This window comes from Gobius niger, assembly GCF_951799975.1.
Source record: "Gobius niger genome assembly, chromosome: 3".
Taxonomy (NCBI): domain Eukaryota; kingdom Metazoa; phylum Chordata; class Actinopteri; order Gobiiformes; family Gobiidae; genus Gobius; species Gobius niger.
In genome coordinates this window covers 4,035,090-4,056,138 of record NC_136854.1, presented here as the reverse complement: position 1 = coordinate 4,056,138, position 21,049 = coordinate 4,035,090, and the positions used below count along the sequence as shown (strand labels likewise).

General features: G+C 39.5%; 1 pseudogene across 1 annotated transcript in view; it reads left to right on the top strand.

Annotated features, from left to right (window-relative positions):
- LOC306960581 (two pore calcium channel protein 1-like) overlaps positions 1–21,049 on the top strand; it is a 29,113-nt pseudogene that overhangs the window by 5,732 nt on the left and 2,332 nt on the right. Inside the window, exons 4-18 of the transcript XR_013794270.1 lie at positions 1,641–1,769; positions 2,689–2,805; positions 8,200–8,318; positions 8,384–8,485; positions 10,747–10,873; positions 11,362–11,569; positions 12,606–12,750; positions 12,815–13,000; positions 13,066–13,130; positions 14,248–14,335; positions 14,480–14,549; positions 16,743–16,907; positions 16,979–17,035; positions 18,424–18,512; positions 18,636–18,749. The product of XR_013794270.1 is annotated as a two pore calcium channel protein 1-like (transcript). The remainder of the gene's footprint in view (positions 1–1,640; positions 1,770–2,688; positions 2,806–8,199; positions 8,319–8,383; positions 8,486–10,746; positions 10,874–11,361; positions 11,570–12,605; positions 12,751–12,814; positions 13,001–13,065; positions 13,131–14,247; positions 14,336–14,479; positions 14,550–16,742; positions 16,908–16,978; positions 17,036–18,423; positions 18,513–18,635; positions 18,750–21,049) is intronic.

Below are 21,049 nucleotides of genomic sequence, written 5' to 3'. Positions count from 1 at the left end.
ATTTTTGTTGAGTTTATATCCTTGTTTTCTTCTCATTTTTTGTGGTTGTTTTGGTGCTTTTTTTCCCAATTAGGGTAAAGCCAAACTGGAGAAAATGGGAACCGTTCAGGTGGGAGTTAAGAGGTTAAGCATCTAAGTTCTATATCTGTAGTTCAGTCATTATTCCATGATAGATAAACAGGCTAATCACAACACATTCACTTGTGCTAACGCGGCTAATGCTAACGCTAATGCTAACGTCCACAGCAGCTTATGAATCCTCTCACTGTGGAGGCTCTAACCCAGGGGTCACCAACGTGGTGCCCGCGGGCACCCAGGGGCCCTTTGGGGCATGTCCAGTAGCCCTTGGGACTTTTTCTAAAGTGTAAAACACTTCATTTTCTTGAATCTAATTCTTAAAATTACAGTTATTTCGGTTCTTGTGACTCAGTATGAGTTTAAAATAAAGCTATTTTAATATAATATGGGGTCAATATCCTATAAGTGAACAGTGTACGTTTAAGTCTTTAGGATTTGTTTTTAACCGGTAGCCCTCGAACAACTTAATGCTCTTAAAGTAGCCCTCAGCTGAAATAAGGTTGGTAACCTTTGCAGAGCAGAGTCAGACTCTGGTAGAAACAGCTGTAATCGGAGCTGAAGCACGTCCTTTGTTTTTTCCCGGCATATTAAGTAGCCATGTGCTCTGGGTGCGACTCAGTCTTTCAAAGTAATACAGACGAACTGGAAGGCCTTAAGACACCAATAGATAAAATAACTTAAACCGACTTTAGTAAAAGGTCAGTGTTAGCAGTGCAGGTTTAGTCATAAGTGACGTAGATACAGAGGTTATTGCACAAGTTACTGACAAAGAATGAAAACTTTGCTAAATGTTTCTTCGAGGTTTAAAAAAAAAAAAAATATCAAGAATATTTTTATTGAATTTTAACCCCTTAGCTTTTTCTCCAGTTTGGCTTTACCCCGAAAGCTTCTGGAAAAAAGCTGTGAAAATAGCAACAAAACTGGAACAATGATGGAAATGTGACAAAAAAGTGAGAAAACATTGACAAAAAAGTGACGAGAAATTGATGAAAAAGAGGCAAAAAGATTACGAAAATGTGACAAAAAATGACCAAAAAAATGACAAAAATTTGATAAAAAGTGTGACAAAAAAAATGACAAAAATGTGACAAAAATGAGTTGAATACCCAACAAAAAAATGATGGAAAAAATATCTGATGACGTGAGGAAAAAGATCCTTTCGGTTCAGGCGGGAGTTAAGAGGTTAACATATTAAAAAAGATATAAACATATGTACATGTGTTTGGTCCGAAAATGGTATATTAAAATGAAAACTAAAACAAAACTAAAACTAAAAATACTGCCAAAACAATGACGTCACACCAAGACCTATTTTAACAAATGAAGGTACTGTAAAGTACAAGTACAATATCACAGAGCTGGAAATGCCAGTAAGAGTGGGCCCCGAGTATCCTCAAAGGCACCAGGAGTTTGTTTTAGCGAACTTCTTATCTTTTCCAATTTTAAACAGGACATGGCATCTCGCAGCCACTGTGCATGTGACATTAAAGTAAAAGAAAGAGAGGTTTTTACATTTTGATGAACGTGATGTTGACTTTGACATGAAGCGTCTTTCTTTCCAGGCGACCATGTCGGTGGAGCTGCTGTGCATCCTGGTGTTCGCCGCTCGCCTCATGCACTACGGCAGAGTCATCCCCCGAGACAAGTTCTGGAAGGACCCGAAGAACCTCTGCATCATCGCCATCGTCACGGTAACGAGACTCACACATGAGCAGCGTGCTAACGTTTTTATGCTAACGTTTATATACGGGAGAATTATGACTACTCTGTTACCTCGCTGAAGAAGAGCCACAGCCCCGGGGGAGACAAAGCCACTGCAGCCACACGTCTGTGAGCCGCGTTCTAGAGAGCAGGTTTAGCTCGGAGCGAACTTTACAATAACGCTCATATTTGATAAACACTGGACATAAGAAGAACTGACCCACAGAGCCAGGGCAGGACGGGGGGGGGCCTTTAGTTTGTAGCGTCGCCCTCGCTGCACATGTCGCTCATTCATATCCTCCCGTTATGACTCGTGTTAATAAACTCCACTTCTTTACGAGCTAACAGTTGCTAAGGGGGCGGGGCTTTTGCCAAAGGTAAATGAAAGGATTCCACTACAGAGCAGACACATGTGCAGAGGGGGAAGAGGGGGGAGAGGGGAGAGAGGGGAACAGGGAAGGGGAGGGATGGAGGAAGTAACAAAGAGCTGACAGGAGTCATTTCTCAAACTCCGTCTCAGCAAAACCCAACGGTCACTCAACTGACAGGAAGTGACCAGGAAACGCTGGCTGCACACGCCGGGCCCGGGACAAACCACCGGGTCAAAGGTCTCAGGGAGATCTGGACAAACCACCGGGTCAAAGGTCTCAGTGAGATCTGGACAAACCACCGGGTCAAAGGTCTCAGGGAGATCTGGACCAGAGCTCTGATGCGTTCATGCATGAGGAGTTATTACTAAATATGACTCTTTCTACTTCACTGCGTCTAGAATTTACTGTCAAATTCAGGCACATTTTTATGTTTTTGAAGCTGCAAAGTTATGTTTCCTGACACTTATTTAAACGGATTTGTACTTTCTTCACTTAAATGCAATCCTCTCTACACTTTTACCATTTTCACTGTCTGCAGCTGACCCTGTTGGACATGTTGATCTACGGTTCTCTCCGAGCGTCCGACTGCGCCGCCGTGCGCTGGTCCCGCGTCCTCCGCCCTCTGCTGCTGGTCAACATCACCGAGGGGAGACAGGTAACACTCGGATCACCCAGGACACCTGAACACCTCACCTGGACCTGCTCCTCAAAGGGGACACACTGAGATCGGTTCCAACCTGAGCTTAGACGAGTTGATGCGTACCTGTCTGGTCTTTACTCGTACGCTCAGTCATGCAAAAAGACCAAAGGTGTTGTTAGCATTTAGCCTCTCCTTAACCCCTTAACTCCCACCTGAACCGGGCACATTTTCTCCAGTTTGGCTTTACCCCAATCCAAAAGCGCCTGGAAAAAAGCTGTGAAAATAGCAACAAAATTGAGACGAAAACAATGATGGAAATGTGACAAAAAAGTGACGAAAAATTGATGAAAAAGTGGCAAAAATGTCACAAGAAATTGAAAAAAAAATGACAAAAAATTGACAAAAAATTGACGAAAATGTGACAAAAATTTGATAAAAAATTGAAAAAAAAGACAAAAAGTGACAAAAAAATGACCACAAAATTGGATAAAAAATGGACGAAGAAATGACAAAAAATTGACAAAAATGTGATAAAAAATTGACAAAAAATTGAATAAAAAATTGACGAAAAAATTACAAAAAATTGACAAAAAAAAGACAAAAAATTTACAAAAATGTGATCAAAATTTGACAAAAAAATGAAAAAAAAATTGATGAAAAAATGACAAAAAATTGAAAAAAAATTGATAAAAAATTGACAAAAAAATGACAAAAAATTGGATAAAAAATGACGAAAATATAGCAAAAATGTGATAAAGATTTGACAAAAAAAATTACAAAAAATTGACAAAAAAATACAAAAATGTGATAAAAATGGACGAAAAAACAAAAATGTAACAAAAAATTACAAAAAAATTACAAAAATGAGTTGAATACCCAACAAAAAAATGAAATCAAATCTGATGACGTGAGGAAAAAGATCCTCTCGGTTCAGGCGGGAGTTAGGAGGTTAATTATTAGGAGCACTTTGACGTCCAGACAGGTTCGCATCAACTCGTCTAGGCTCAGGTCAGAACAGATCTCAGTGTGTAAAAACGGTGAACTGTTCCTTTAATTGAAACATATGGTTCAAAACACAATCTGCAGTTTTGGCTGATAATATTGTACATATTGATTTTGCTCAGAAGTTTTCCGTTGTGTCCATTTTACTTTTGAATGAAGACATTTCCCTCGATCCTCTGGTGGAATTGCTGCTGCCTCTGTAAACCTTCATTTCTAAAGTATTCGACTTGTTTTAGGACACTCTGTAATCCAACCCAATGTTCAGACCGAAAAACAATCCACTAATGACTGGTTTATTCAAAAACTTAACAAGATCCAAAATCCCTCTGAGCAAATCTTTGAAACTAATAAGTAACAAAACAACACATTTAAACCTGGCTCTGAACATTATTTAGATTTCAGCACTGAATATATGTATAACCAATTTGGGGCGTTTTCCTGCATAAAATGCCTTATTTTCACATGAAAACATCCAATGACAGAAAAATTCCAATAATTTTTTTTTATATGTACCGTAAATTCTCTAATATAGGCCGGGGCCTTTATTTACTCAAGGGCATCTAGGACCAGGCCTTTATCCTTCGTGTTGCCTTTGCGGGTCTTTTAGACCCGCTGGTATGTTCCTGGCATTTGGATGCAAGGTGACACAAGGGGGCGCCCTTCCAACCTTCTCATTGTAAACGTGAGTTGACTTTCTTCAGAGTTAGACTTTAGGTCAGACACCATGGCTCAATCCGAAACCATCAAATTGTAGCCTCTAAGCACTAACACTAGCAACTAACTCCTTAACCTTTCATGGGGTCAACTGTTAGACCTCTATGCAGTTTGGGAACTAGAGCTTCAGCAGCATTTGAACAATCCGTCCGTCCTTAAACAGGGGAAAGGGAAGTGACATCACCAACAGCTGTTTTTCTTCTTCTTTAAAGTTATTGGTGGAGTGCAAGCCAAACAAAAGTGCATGTCGCCCCCTAGTGTACAGTGTCCAACAACAACAAAGTGTCCAAACAAAAACATGTAAGGAGAGAAATAAATCCAAATGATCCAAACATTTCCCTTTAGTGTTATTTTATTTCTACAGCTGTTTCATAAAGCTACAGCAGCAAATGATCCATGTGGCTTAAGTTTCTACTAAATGAAAACAAAAGCATTTAATCCGTTTCCTGAGTTTCCTCTTTAACACTGACATGTGACTGAGCTGTGGGGACGACAACATGGATTTATCACTTTGTAAAGTTTGGCTTGTGCACAATCTTAATTTTTAATTATTATTATTTTTATTATTAAATGTGCTACTGTCAATCAACAGTGGTTGCGCATGAATCACTCGAGGGTGGGGGCGAGGGGGGTGGGGGGATTTGGCGCAGTGGCTTATGGGATGGCACATAGTTCCTAATCACTGGTTAGTTAGCATCAGAGGTCCCTATGCTAAAGTGGCCATGATAGTTAGCATCAAGGCTCCTTTGCCTAACTACTTCCTAACTGACTTACCAATTCGGAGGCAACTTGCCATGGCGGACGCTGACGCACATCCGGTTTGGCGTAAGAGCTCTTAGCAATCTGCCCGTTTCGGAAGCAGCCCTCGAGTGACAGTAACATGAGGCTAAATACAGTGAGCTCTTTGTTTCCAGTAAAAAGTCAGAGGCCTCATTGCTCTTCAGTCACAGACTGAGAAGTGAAGAAGGAAGTCATGGAGCTTCTGCTTTAGACAGAACTTCAGACTTCTGCTGCATGTAACGGTCATATTACATAATATCAAATGTTGTAATCTGTAAAGCACTTTGTGATACCTTTCGGTATAAAAAGGGCTTTATAAAAAAAGTTTGATTGATTGTTTGATCATATCCTGAAACTCAAATCTGCAGTAAAAACATAATGTATGGAGAAAAAAAAATTGCAATTACAAAAATGCTGTATCTGATCAAAAGAAGTTTTTTTTTAAAATTTGCTCTCATTCTAAAAAAGAAAACCCAAACAAACCCTAACCTTTTGTATCTGCTGTAAAGTCATGTTTGTCCCAGTTCCTCTGAGTCGTGGTGCAGCAGGACTGATGTGGACAGATGTTACAGAAGAAGCTCATGAGGTTCATTTCTTCAACAGTTACTATAGTAACTTAGCCTGGCTAACACCAGACTAAAATCACAAGTGATATTTAGTCTGGGGACACCAATTCATTTTCTCGTAGGAGAGGTGTGGTTTACGATCGTCCATACTCGTTTATTGGGCGATACGAAAAAAAAAAAAAGTCTATCTTGCGTCTGCACGAGGCCACAGCCAATCGTATCATCGTATGAGATGACGTATGACGTACCCGCTGTAAACTTTTGAGATAAACTATTTAGAACACGGTCTAAAGCTTGATCGAAAAATACCATCGTGTCTGCTGCTGTCACGTTGGATCCGTAAATAGACTTTTTTTTTTTTTATCCGTAAATAAACTACAAGCTTCCGTGCGTCATCGTCTTGCCGTTCCTCCTCGCTCTGTGATTGGTTCCCAAATCCACCGGAGATTTGGGCCATGGTCCCCAGGCTGTTGTGCAGTTCGAAATAATTCGAGCGCACACAGCAGCATGGAGTTAGCCAGGTTGATAGTAACTATTTTCTCCACAGTAAAAGTAGATCTACCACAGTCCTGTCCACATCTGTCATGGTCCACCAGGACCCACCACAACTCAGAGGAACTGGGACAAACATGACTTTACAGCAGATACAAATGAAAAGGTTTTTTTTGTTTTTGTTTTTTTAGAATGAGAGTAAATAAAACAATTTTTTTGATTAGATACATGATTTTCAAATATTTTTCTTTTTGTAATTGTAATAATTATTTCCATATATTATGTTTTTACTACAGATTTGAGTTTCAGATTATGATCAATCAATCTTTGTTTATAAAGCGCTTTGCATACCAACAGGTATCACAAAGTGCTTTACAGATTACAACATTTGATATGATATAATATGACTCTTACATGCAGGAGAAGTATGAAGTTCTGTCTAAAGCAGAAGCTCCATGACTTCCTTCTTCACTTCTCAGTCTGTGACTGAAGCCTTTTTTACTGGAAACAAAGAGCTCACTGTATTTAGCCTCATGTTACTGTCACTCATGGTGTCTGACCGAAAGTCTAACTCTGAAGAAAGTCAACTCACATTTACACTGAGAAGGTTGGAAGGGCGCCCCCTTGTGTCACCTTGCATCCAAATGCCCGGAACATGACAGCGGGTCAAAAAGACCCGCGAAGGCAACACGAGGGATATTGTAACCCACAATTAGAGACAGGCCTTTATTTCTATTTGAGCAAAACGGACGACCAGGAAAACGAAGAAAAACAAGATCTGTGTCCATTTGCACCTAAAATATTAGGTTCATTTATTAATTAGCATTGCAAACCCTCTCCCAGCAGCTGGAACATTGACGCCTTTTATTTTGTCGGGACAACAGGAAGTGTTTTGTTGCTGTTAGCGGAGCTTTGACATCAATGTCACTGCAGGTTTCTGTTTCGTTTTTACCGCGGGCCGGATTATTTGTTGTTTTCTCGTGTAAAAGGCGAGTTTAGACGGAGCGTTTGTGTTTGTGATCGATCATGAGACTGACCCGAGAGAAGACGAGACGCTCGCGCTGATGGGAGGAGTTATTTTGAGGCGTGGGAGCAGCTGGACGTGCTTTGAAGACGCGATGGTGACTTTATTAAAACCCTGGAGGGTCACACAACATTTGTTGCCCTGTTTCCAAACATAGTCACAGGAGGTTTGAAAAGTGGCTAAATCTGTGTCAAAGTTACGCTCGGATCAGCTCCTCCGCAGCGTCCCCCTCGGCCCGGGTTCAGTTTGTTACTTCCTGCACGTGAGTTTTCATTTACACCAGTATGAGACAAATTCCTAACATGGGGAATATTTCTACCACTATAGTTTCTAATAAAAGCCCCGGCCTGTTTTAGAGACCGGCTTTAACTTGCCTCCGCCAGTCGCGAACCCGGCCCCTGTTAGAGACCCGGCCACTGTCGGAGACCCGGCCTCTGTCGGAGACCCGGCCTCTGTCGGAGACCCGGCCTCTGTCGGAGACCCGGCCACTGTCGGAGACCCGGCCTCTGTCGGAGACCCGGCCTCTGTCGGAGACCCGGCCACTGTCGGAGACCCGGCCTCTGTCGGAGACCCGGCCTCTGTCGGAGACCCGGCCCCTGTCGGAGACCCGGCCCCTGTCGGAGACCCGGCCCCTGTCGGAGACCCGGCCCCTGTCGGAGACCCGGCCTCTGTCGGAGACCCGGCCGCTAATGGAATACAGGCCAGTATTAGAGAATTTACGGTATGTCCATAATCTACAGCAAAACGTTCAACTTGATATCTTTACATTCACCTCTACTGTTGAGCTTTACATGAGTCCCTTCTTTGTTTATTTTATTCTTTGTGTCCCAGCTGCGCCGGGCGTTCAGGAGCATCAGGAACGCGCTGCCTCAGATCCTCTCCGTCTTCCTGCTCTTCATCTTCAGCATCCTCATGTTCTCGCTCATGGCCCTGAAGCTCTTCTCCAAACGGTCAGGAACTAAAGCTGACAGTCAGACTCTGTCTGAGAGAGATCATCAACTCTTTGTCTCCACAGAGGCCTGAAAACGACCGACGGAGCCGCGTATTTCACCAACTACATCCACATCGTGTTCGACCTCTACGTCCTGGTCACCACGGCCAACAGCCCCGACGTCATGTAAGAAATGCTGCTACTACTACCCTAAGGCCAGACTGGAATTTCTCAAGGACATAATGTGCAGTAATAAAATCATTGTTCAAATCATTACAGTCCAAATTGCTCTTCTTCAACAGGGGCCTCTATGCAGAAAGTGCCCTGTTTCCAATAAATGTTTTCCTCACATCTGAACAAATTCTTCTAGAAACAAGTTTAAGTTGAAACGTAACTGGATTCATTTTTTGTCACATTTTTGTCATTTTTTGTTAAATTTTTGTTATTTTTTGGTCACATTTTTTGGTCAAATTTTTATCATATTTTTGTATTTTTTTGTAACATTTTGTCACATTTTTGTCATTTTTTGTCACATTTTTGTCATTTTTTCATAACTTTTTTATCAAATTTTTGTCCTTTTTAGTTACATTTTGGTCATTTTTTATCATTTTTTGGTCATTTTTTTGTCACATTTTTTGTCATTTTTTCGTCATTTTTTGTCACATTTTTATCATTTTTTTGTCATTTTTTGTCACATTTTCGTCATTTTTTTATCATTTTTTTGTCATATTTTTGTCACATTTTTCGTCATTTTTTCGTCAATTTTTTATCAAATGCTTGTCATTTTTTGTTACATTTTGGTCATGTAAGAAATGCTGCTACTACTACCCTAAAGCCAGACTGGAATTTCTCAAGGACATTATGTGCAGTATTAAAATCATTAAGTTGGATAAAGACAAGTTTTTCTAAGGTTTTGCTGAGATTGTTCAAATCATTACAGTCCAAATTGCTCTTCTTCAACAGGGGCCTCTATGCAGAAAGTGCCCTGTTTCCAATAAATGTTTTCCTCACATCTGAACAAATTCTTCTAGAAACAAGTTTAAGTTGAAACGTAACTGGATTCATTTTTTGTCACATTTTTGTCATTTTTTGTTAAATTTTTGTTATTTTTTGGTCACATTTTTTGGTCAAATTTTTATCATATTTTTGTATTTTTTTGTAACATTTTGTCACATTTTTGTCATTTTTTGTCACATTTTTGTCATTTTTTCATAACTTTTTTATCAAATTTTTGTCCTTTTTAGTTACATTTTGGTCATTTTTTATCATTTTTTGGTCATTTTTTTGTCACATTTTTTGTCATTTTTTCGTCATTTTTTGTCACATTTTTATCATTTTTTTGTCATTTTTTGTCACATTTTCGTCATTTTTTTATCATTTTTTTGTCATATTTTTGTCACATTTTTCGTCATTTTTTCGTCAATTTTTTATCAAATGCTTGTCATTTTTTGTTACATTTTGGTCATGTAAGAAATGCTGCTACTACTACCCTAAAGCCAGACTGGAATTTCTCAAGGACATTATGTGCAGTATTAAAATCATTAAGTTGGATAAAGACAAGTTTTTCTAAGGTTTTGCTGAGATTGTTCAAATCATTACAGTCCAAATTGCTCTTCTTCAACAGGGGCCTCTATGCAGAAAGTGCCCTGTTTCCAATAAATGTTTTCCTCACATCTGAACAAATTCTTCTAGAAACAAGTTTAAGTTGAAACGTAACTGGATTCATTTTTTGTCACATTTTTGTCATTTTTTGTTAAATTTTTGTTATTTTTTGGTCACATTTTTTGGTCAAATTTTTATCATATTTTTGTATTTTTTTGTAACATTTTGTCACATTTTTGTCATTTTTTGTCACATTTTTGTCATTTTTTCATAACTTTTTTATCAAATTTTTGTCCTTTTTAGTTACATTTTGGTCATTTTTTATCATTTTTTTGTCATTTTTTTGTCACATTTTTTGTCATTTTTTCGTCATTTTTTGTCACATTTTTATCATTTTTTTGTCATTTTTTGTCACATTTTCGTCATTTTTTTATCATTTTTTTGTCATATTTTTGTCACATTTTTCGTCATTTTTTCGTCAATTTTTTATCAAATGCTTGTCATTTTTTGTTACATTTTGGTCATGTAAGAAATGCTGCTACTACTACCCTAAAGCCAGACTGGAATTTCTCAAGGACATTATGTGCAGTATTAAAATCATTAAGTTGGATAAAGACAAGTTTTTCTAAGGTTTTGCTGAGATTGTTCAAATCATTACAGTCCAAATTGCTCTTCTTCAACAGGGGCCTCTATGCAGAAAGTGCCCTGTTTCCAATAAATGTTTTCCTCACATCTGAACAAATTCTTCTAGAAACAAGTTTAAGTTGAAACGTAGTTGATCCAGACTCTTTCTACACTTTGAGGATCTGAGTGTGACTTATTAAATCATGACTTGTGTTTCCCAGGATGCCGGCGTATAACTCCAGCTCGTTCTTCGCCATCTTCTTCATCCTCTTCATCGTGGTCAACACCTACATCTTCATGTCCGTGTTCCTCGCCGTCGTCTACAACAACTACAAGAAGCACCTCAAGGTCTCGGCGTTTCCAACACGGCCTTGTTTTTGTTCATTCATTCATGTTTGAGTAATGACAAACTAGGCTTGGGCGATATTCACACATTTATATAAAACTTTTTCTTGATTTTTTCATTTATTTTTTTCTCTTTTTCAAATTTATATATCATATTGTCCCTAATTTTTCCCTGTTTTCCCCTCAATTTTCTTTGCAATTTTCCACCCACATTTTCCATTTTTTTTCCTATTTTTCCATATTTTATTGTAATTATTATTATTTATTTTTTTTACAATTTTTCCCGTTTTTTCCCCCCACATTTTCACAATTTTTTCCCATATTATCCACATTTTTTTCCTTTTTTTTCTGTATTTTCCCCGTTTTCCCCACATTTTCCACACATTTCTTGGATTGTTGACATTGGAGATAAACAGTCATTCCGATATCCCCTTGCAGTAGTCGATATATCGGTCTCTGAACCTGGTTAACAACCTGGTCTCGCGCCGCAGGAGGAGGTGCGGCAGCTGGTCCGGGCAAAGCGGCACAAAATGGCGCGGGCGTTCGCCGTGCTGCAGCAGAAGGCGGCGGAGGGGGCGGAGCCTGTGGTCACGCACGATCGGTGGAGCGGATTGGTCCGACGCGTCCGGCCCGACATAAGCCACGCCCACAAGGAGCTGCTGTGGAGCGTGTGCGACCCCGAGGAGAAGGGCGCCATCGGTGAGAACGGGTCAACCTCTTAACTCCCGCCTGAACCGAGAGGATCTTTTTCCTCACGTCATCAGATTGTTTTTCCATAATTTTTTTTGTTGGGTATTCAACTCATTTTTAGTCACATTTTTCGTCATTTTTTTATCACATTTTCGTCATTTTTTGGTCATTTTTTGTCAAATTGTTACATTTTTTATCACATTTTTGTCATTTTTTTGTCTTTTTTTGTAATTTTTTTGTCAAATTTTTATCATATTTTATCATTTTTTTGTTAATTTTTTATCATATTTTTGTAATTTTTTATCATATTTTTGTAATTTTTTGTCATTTTTTGTCATTTTTTGGTCAAATTTTTTTATCATATTTTTGTTTGTTTTTTTGTCATATTGCCCTTTTTTCATCTATTTTTTTATCATTTTTTTGTCATTTTTTGTCACATTTTTGTAACATTTTTGTCATTTTTTTGTCAGTTTTTTCTCATATTTTTGTCATTTTTCATCACATTTTTGTCTTTTTTGTCATATTTTGTCATTTTTTGTCAAATTTTATATCAAATTTTTATCATATTGTATTTTTTTGTAACATTTTGTCTCATTTTTTGTAATTTTTTCGTCATTTTTTGTAATTTTTTTGTAAATTTTTTTGCATATTTTTGTAATTTTTTCGTTATTATTTATCACATTTTTGTCACATTTTTGTTTTTTTTGTCTTTTTTGTGTCTTTTTTTTTGTTTGTTTTTTGTCAATTTTTTATCATATTTTTGTCATTTTTCATCAATTTTTCGTCACTTTTTTGTCACATTTCCATCATTGTTTTCGTCTCAGTTTTGTTGTTATTTTCACAGCTTTTTTCCAGAAGCTTTTGGACTGGGGTAAAGCCAAACTGGAGAAAATGAGCTCGGTTCAGGTGGGAGTAAATGGGTTAAACCTGCTGCGATACCACCCCCTAGTGGAGGCAGTAAACACAGAGCTTTGTGCAGGATCCAGAAAGTCCTCACGGGTCTGGGCAGAGCTCTGTTTGAATGTCTATGGCCCTGTCTCTGTAGGGAAGATGGCGTTCGTGCAGCTGGCTGACCTTCTGAACATCGAGGTGATCACGCAGAAGCAGAGGCCACACCCCCTGCAGAGCCTCGTCCCCGCCCTCTACCTGTCTGCGCCGAGCCGCCTCCTGCACACCGTCGTCCAGCACAAGTGAGTCCAGCCCTCTCTTCTAACGCTCGTACGTGAAGTCAAACCTCCTCTGTCCCGCCCGCAGAGGCTTCGTGTGGCTGTTCGACCTCATCATCCTGGTCAACGCCGTCTTCATCGGCCTGGACGAGGAGAACCCGCTCATCTCCAACTCCGAGTGGTTCTTCCTGGCCCTGTACCTGCTGGAGATCCTCCTGAAGCTCTACACCCACGAGCCGCGCGCCTTCTTCTCCAGACACAACTTCTGGAACTGGTCTGTGGGGCTCCTCTGTCTTCACCCTCTGCATCTCCTGCATCTCTCACTGTCGTCTCCCCCAGGTTTGACACCATCATCGTCATAGCTGCGCTCATCGCCACCATCACCAACTCCGCCCTCAAATCAAGTGAGTGTCTTTCTTTAAGGTCAGCACACACTACACGACTTTTATGCCCGATTTCGCTCTAATTCTCAGTCGTGCCGAGTCTGATCGAGTCGCGTCTAGTGGAAGGCGGTCACACAGAGTCAGGTCGTGTAGTGTGGGGGGGTCGTGTAGTGTGGGGGGGTCGTGTAGTGTGGGGGGGTCACACTACACCCACACTACACGTTGGAATCGTGTAGTGTGGGCGGTAGAAAGACACGACTTGACTCCAGTCGTAGGAAATCAAACATGTTTGATTTTTAAGCCCGATTTTGGACGCGCGGGAGAAACGTGGGTGATTTTACCCCAAATGTGAATGACAGAGTGATTTAAAGACAGAAAAACACCACCGCGCCTCCTTCTTTCACTTCTCTGTTAAACCAGCGGCACAAACAACTCATTTCACGGCCACAGCCCCACACACGAAACAGCACAACTTTATATCACCAAAAGGTCACGACAAACACCTTTTCCAGCTACATTTCAACCACGAACAGAGTTTAGCGGCTCTTACTGAGTTTGGAGACAAACTGTTTAACTTCACCTCGCGGCTAACGGCGGCTAGCCTCCCCGCTAACGGCGGCTAGCCTCTCCGCTTTCTCCTCCTTTTCTCCGCTGTCTCCTCCATCTCAAGGCTGAGGCCCGTCTCCTTTTCTTATTAAATCCACTGAAATACGTCCCGCTTCTTCCTGTCGCCAACTTTTATCTCCATGTGACAGAACTATAGCCAAGGCTTCGTAGTAGCAGTAAGCTAGCGCTGCGGTGTTGTGACATTGTTGACACCGTTGACCAATCTGGACACACACGTTATCCCGCGCTCACAAACACAGGCCTGTCTTTGTGGATTTGGGGTCAGTTTTGGAAGCCGTAGAGACGACAGACGCGCTGTGTTATAAAACATCAGCTGTTTGTCAGAATCGTGTGTCGCTCTTACGATTCTCAGTCGTTAAGTGTGAACCCCCCATTCTATATAAAATCGTTTACGAGTAGAAAAGTCGTGTAGTGAGTGTCTTTCTGTAGGTGTTGCTTCACACACATGGACGCCTGCACCAGCTTGGGTCCGGCCTGTCACTCACCTCATCTGCTTGTGTGTGGTTTGTAGCCAGTGGATACACGAGTCGCCAGATCCTGGACATCGTCTTCATCCTCCGAGTTCTGCGGCTCATCAGGATCGTCGACAGCATCCACCGGTAAAAACTCCTCTCAGACAGTTTTATTGTTGATTAAAATACTTAGATCTTCTCGACTTGGACGTTGAGACTTGCATTTAGTGACTGACTTCCTGTCGAGTTTTACGATCAAAACATTTTCTCCTTTTTGCTTTTCATTTCCAGATTCAGAACCATCATGAACACTCTGATCCGAATCGGCCCGGCCATCCTCACGTTCGGGCAGCTCATCCTGGTCAGTCCAACACGGAGGCTGGTTTTCTGAAGCACCAGCGCCCTCTAGTGTCGTAGTGTCCCCTGTGTCTCCCTCAGGTGGTGTAGCTCCCTCTAGTGTCCCCTGTGTCTCCCTCAGGTGGTGCAGCTCCCTCTAGTGTCACCTGTGTCTCCCTCAGGCGGTGTAGCTCCCTGTAGTGTCCCCTGTGTCTCCCTTAGGTGGTGTAGCTCCCTCTAGTGTCCCCTGTGTCTCCTTCAGGTGGTAAAAAAAGTAATAAAAAAAAAAAAAAATGGACCAAAAAAACGACAAAAAAAAAGACCAAAATGTGACAAAATGTGATCCAAAAATGACAAAAAATATGATTAAAAAATGACAAAAATGTGATAAAAAAAAATGACAAAAAATGATTTAAAAATGTGATAAAAAATTGACAAAAATGACAAAAAAATGATTTAAAAAAATGATTTAAAAAAATGACAAAAATGTGATTAAAAAAATGACAAAAATTGACCAAACATATGACAAAAATGAAGCACCAGCGCCCTCTAGTGTCCCCTGTGCCTCCTCAGGTGGTACATTTTTTTAAATAAAAAATTGACGAAAAAATGAAAAAAAAATTACAAAAATGTGATTAAAAAATGACAAAAATGTGACAAAAATGTGATAAAAAATGACCAAAAAAATGATTAAAAATTGTCAAAAATGTGATTAAAAAAATGACAAAAAATGATTAAAAATTGACAAAAATGTGATAAAAAAATGACAAAAAAAAATGATTAAAAATTGACAAAAATGTGATAAAAAATGACAAAAAAATGATTAAAAATTGACAAAAATGTGATAAAAAAATGACAAAAAAAAATGATTAAAAATTGACAAAAAAATGACAAAAAAATGACAAAAAATGACAAAAAAATGATTTAAAAAAATGACAAAAATGTGACAAAAATGAAGCACCAGCGCCCTCTAGTGTCCCCTGTGCCTCCTCAGGTGGTACATTTTTTTAAATAAAAAATTGACGAAAAAATGAAAAAAAAAATACAAAAATGTGATTAAAAAGTTACAAAAATGTGATTAAAAAATGTGATAAAAAATGACCAAAAAAATGATAAAAAATTGTCAAAAATGTGATAAAAAAAATGTCAAAAAAAAAGATTAAAAATTGACAAAAATGTGATAAAAAAATGACTAAAAAATGATAAAAAATTGTCAAAAATGTGATAAAAAATGACCAAAAAAATGATTAAAAATTGTCAAAAATGTGATTAAAAAAATGACAAAGAAAATGATTAAAAATTGACAAAAATGTGATAAAAAATGACAAAAAAATGATTAAAAATTGACAAAAATGTGATAAAAAAATGACAACAAAAATGATTAAAAATTGACAAAAATGTGATAAAAAATGACAAAAAAATGATTAAAAATTGACAAAAATGTGATAAAAAAAATGACAAAAAAAATGATTAAAAATTGACAAAAAATGACAAAAAAATGTCAAAAAATGACAAAAAATTGATTTAAAAAAATGACAAAAATTTGACAAAAATGAAGCACCAGCGCCTCTCTAGTGTCCTCTGTGTGTCCCTCAGGTGGTGCAGCTCCCTCTAGTGTCTCCCTCAGGTGGTGCAGCTCCCTCTAGTGTCTCCCTCAGGTGGTGTAGCTCCCTCTAGTATTTTTTTTGTATTTATTTATTTAAAAGGGACAATGCATTTACACAAAGTACAGTATACTTAAAATGCAGGATTATAGCTCAAGCTAATTTCCATCCTCTGTCCCCAACCGGACCAGGCCCGGCTACACCACACACCACTCACTCTGCAGAGCATCAGTCAGTCCTTAACACTTGTTCTGCCCATTCACCCCTGCACTCACTCGCGTAGTCCTATTCCTTCTAAAACCCACACACTTTACATCTACACACACCCACATTCCCATACCCACACACTTTGCTCCCGCACCCACCCACCATTCCCATACCCACACACTTTGCTCCCGCACCCACCCACCATTCCCATACCCACACACTTTCGACCCGCACCCCCCCCGCCTTCCCATACCCACACTTTTCACCCACAACCACCCACCTTCCCATACCCACATACTTTCCACCCGCCTTCCCATACCCACACACTTTCCACCCGCCCCCCATGCCCACACACCTTTCACCCACCCCCACCCGCCCTCCCATAGTGTCTCCTGTGTGTCCCTCAGGTGGTGTACTACGTGTTTGCGATGGTGGGGATGGAGCTGTTCAAAGGGAGGGTGCGGTTTGTGGGCGTCGGCTCCGAGGACCCCGCCCGGGCGTCCTGTGGGAACCCTCTGCTCGCGGACACGGCCTTCGCGCTGCACAACTACTGCAAGAACAACTTCAACGACGTACGAGTTTATCTTTTAAACGTATTCAGGAAGGAGCTGTGAGGACTGACTGTTGTTCTCACGCTGACCAGGTGGTGGCGTCGTTCGTGCTGCTGGTGGAGCTCACTGTGGTCAATCAGTGGCACGATATCCTTTAAACAACAACGTGATGGAGTTCATATGGAGACGCTGCAGTTCAGTCACAGATTTGTTTCTCCTTAACAACGAGGTCTTAATGTAAGATTCAAAAACAAAAGTCTTTACGACGTTTATTCTCTGACGTTTTGATGTGTTGAGTCGGAGATTTATCCAGGAAGTCTCTCCAACATGGCTGTGGCGCCCCCTGGCCTTTCCCCACAGATATACATATAGTAGAAGTACACAGTCAGCATGTGTAGAATCCCTGAAGTGGGAAGTATATGAGTGAAAAGAACACAGTCTTTCTGCCGTTGTGATCTTTAACTGAAGAAAGACGGCGGCAGCTCCCCCTACTGGACCCGGAACGCAACTGCACGTTTGACATAAAATCAATTGGTCACACGTGCAGACGAACGGACTCAACTTTAGGGCCGTTTTCCTGCCACTCTTTAACAACATCTGAGCTTCAGTCGCTCCTTCCGACTCCACACTTCACAGACTCCACTCAGCTACATTTGGAAGCTTTTCACAGTTTTACAGATCTAATTCCTGAAATTTTAAGTCTTACAGATTTTTTCACTTTTTAAAAAAAAATCCCACATCACGCTGTGCAAAAGTAGTTTTTTCATACAGTACTTTTTACTTCTACTTGAGAAATATTAGGAAGGAAGGACTTTATTTGTATAAAGCACTTTACACGAGACACTTTTACATTCACTCCACACTGGTTCGTGGTAAACTACCTCTGGGGCTTCAGTTTCCCCTGGGGGAGACTGAAGCCCCAGAGGCTCTGACCACTCACAGTCCCCCATGCACACTCTCTAACACACTCACATCCATCCTGGCCTATTGTACATGTTTTTAGTGGTAGGGGAAACCGGAGTACCCGGAGGAAACCTACACAGACACGAGGAGAACATGCAAACTCCACAGAAAGGCCCCGTCCAGGTGGGAATCGAACCTAGGACCTTCTGGGCGGCACAGTAGCGCACGGTTCGATTCCCACCAGGACGAGGCCTTTCTGTAAAGGCAGCCGTCGCGCATGGGGGACGACGGATGAAACGCCTGACATGAAAGTACAGAAAACCTGCCGTACATTTATCCTCCTCTTCACCTCAGTATCTACGGGAGAAGTTTCTCTACATTTCACCTGCAGCGTCTCGCCTTAAAACAAAAGAACAAAGAACATTTTCCTCCAGGTTTGTTTCTGTCGAGCGAAAACTGAAGGAAAGTCTAAAGGAATATTCATTCTCCACAAGACGCGAGATCTTTGTTCTGTAGGCCTTAAATAGGCCTTAAAACTCCATCTCAAAGTCATCGTTGTAGATTTGACCAAACGAAGTGCTCGATGTTCTACAGTGTAACGTGCAGTACAGCTCCTTAACTCCAGGGGGCACTCCTGAGCAGCGGCTTCTCCCTCACCACTCACTCTGCAGCCCGGCTCTACTTCATCCTCTTCCACGTCACCGTCGTCATCATCATCATCAAGTGAGAACTGCTCCTGTACCTCTGACTGCAGTACTTGTACTTGTGCGGGAGTACCTCTGCCTGCAGTACTTGTACTTGTGCGGGAGTACCTCTGAATGCAGTACTTGTACTTGTGTATGGCAGTATCTTCGTGGCGTTCGTGCTCGAGGCCTTCTTCGTGGAGTATTCTGTGGAGAAGAGCGACCTCCAGACGTCGGTGGAGAAGAAGATCGAAGAGCTGCAGCTCGGAGTCCAACAGTGAGTCACTTCCTGCTTGTAATGTGTGAAACGTCTGCTTTAAATGTGTTAAAGTTCTGCTTTAAATGTGTTAAAGTTCTGCTTTAAATGTGTGAAACGTCTGCTTTAAATGTGTGAAAGTTCTGCTTTAAATGTGTGAAACTTCTGCTTTAAATGTGTGGAACTTCTGCTTTAAATGTGTGAAAGTTCTGCTTTAAATGTGTGAAACTTCTGCTTTAAATGTGTGGAACTTCTGCTTTAAATGTGTGAAACGTCTGCTTTAAATGTGTGGAACGTCTGCTTTAAATGTGTGAAAGTTCTGCTTTAAATGTGTTAAAGTTCTGCTTTAAATGTGTGAAAGTTCTGCTTTAAATGTGTGAAACGTCTGCTTTAAATGTGTGAAAGTTCTGCTTTAAATGTGTGGAACTTCTGCTTTAAATGTGTGAAACTTCTGCTTTAAATGTGTGGAACTTCTGCTTTAAATGTGTGGAACTTCTGCTTTAAATGTGTGGAACTTCTGCTTTAAATGTGTGGAACTTCTGCTTTAAATGTGTGGAACTTCTGCTTTAAATGTGTGGAACTTCTGCTTTAAATGTGTGGAACTTCTGCTGAAGGACAGAAAACACAAATGTCCAGATCCAGGTATGTGGTTTTCAGCTTCTCCAGACTGGAAACACCGTTCAGTTGTTTTTTCAGAGCCAGTGTTTGATGTTACGTCTTTAACCTCTTACCACCCGCCAAAACCAAATGCATTCTCTCCTCTTTGCCATTGTCCTCACTTTTTATTTCCCTTATGTGTTTTTGCCATTTTTTAATTACTTTTCTGCTGGATTTTTGTCTTTTTTTTGCTGGACTTTTGTCTTTTTTCTGCTGGATTTTTGTCTTTTTTCTGCTGGATTTTTGTCTTTTTTTTGCTGGATTTTTGTCTTTTTTTTGCTGGACTTTTTCAATTTTTCTGCTGGATTTTTGTCTTTTTTCTGCTGGATTTTTGTCTTTTTTCTGCTGGATTTTTGTCTTTTTTCTGCTGGATTTTTGTCATTTTTTTGCTGGATTTTCGTCATTTTTTGCTGAATTTTTGTCACTTTTTTGCTGGATTTTTGTAATTTTTTTTCTGGATTTTTGTCATTTTTTGCTGGATTTTTGTCACTTTTTTGCTGGATTTTTGTCATTTTTTTGCTGGATTTTTGTAATTTTTTTGCTGGATTTTTGTCTTTTTTCTGCTGGATTTTTGTCTTTTTTCTGCTGGATTTTTTTCTGCTGGATTTTTGTCTTTTTTCTGCTGGATTTTTGTCTTTTTTCTGCTGGATTTTTGTCTTTTTTTTGCTGGACTTTTTCAATTTTTCTGCTGGATTTTTGTCTTTTTTCTGCTGGATATTTGTCTTTTTTCTGCTGGATTTTTGTCATTTTTTTGCTGGATTTTCGTCATTTTTTGCTGAATTTTTGTCACTTTTTTGCTGGATTTTTGTAATTTTTTTGCTGGATTTTTGTCATTTTTTGCTGGATTTTTGTCACTTTTTTGCTGGATTTTTGTAATTTTTTTGCTGGATTTTTGTCTTTTTTCTGCTGGATTTTTGTTATTTTTTTGTTGGATTTTTGTCACTTTTTTGCTGGATTTTTGTCACTTTTTTGCTGGATTTTTGTCCTTTTTTTTGCTGGATTTTTGTCATTTTTTTGCTGGATTTTTGTAATTTTTTTCTGGATTTTTGTCTTTTTTTTGCTGGATTTTTGTCATTTTTTGGCTGAATTTTTGTCATTTTTTGCTGGATTTTTGTCACTTTTTTGCTGGATTTTTGTAATTTTTTTGCTGGATTTTTTGTCTTTTTTCTGCTGGATATTTGTCTTTTTTCTGCTGGATTTTTGTCATTTTTTTGCTGGATTTTCGTCATTTTTTGCTGAATTTTTGTCACTTTTTTGCTGGATTTTTGTAATTTTTTTGCTGGATTTTTGTCATTTTTTGCTGGATTTTTGTCACTTTTTTGCTGGATTTTTGTAATTTTTTTGCTGGATTTTTGTCTTTTTTCTGCTGGATTTTTGTTATTTTTTTGTTGGATTTTTGTCACTTTTTTGCTGGATTTTTGTCACTTTTTTGCTGGATTTTTGTCCTTTTTTTTGCTGGATTTTTGTCATTTTTTTGCTGGATTTTTGTAATTTTTTTCTGGATTTTTGTCTTTTTTTTGCTGGATTTTTGTCATTTTTTGGCTGAATTTTTGTCATTTTTTGCTGGATTTTTGTCACTTTTTTGCTGGATTTTTGTAATTTTTTTGCTGGATTTTTGTCATTTTTTGCTGGATTTTTGTCATTTTTTGCTGGATTTTTGTCAC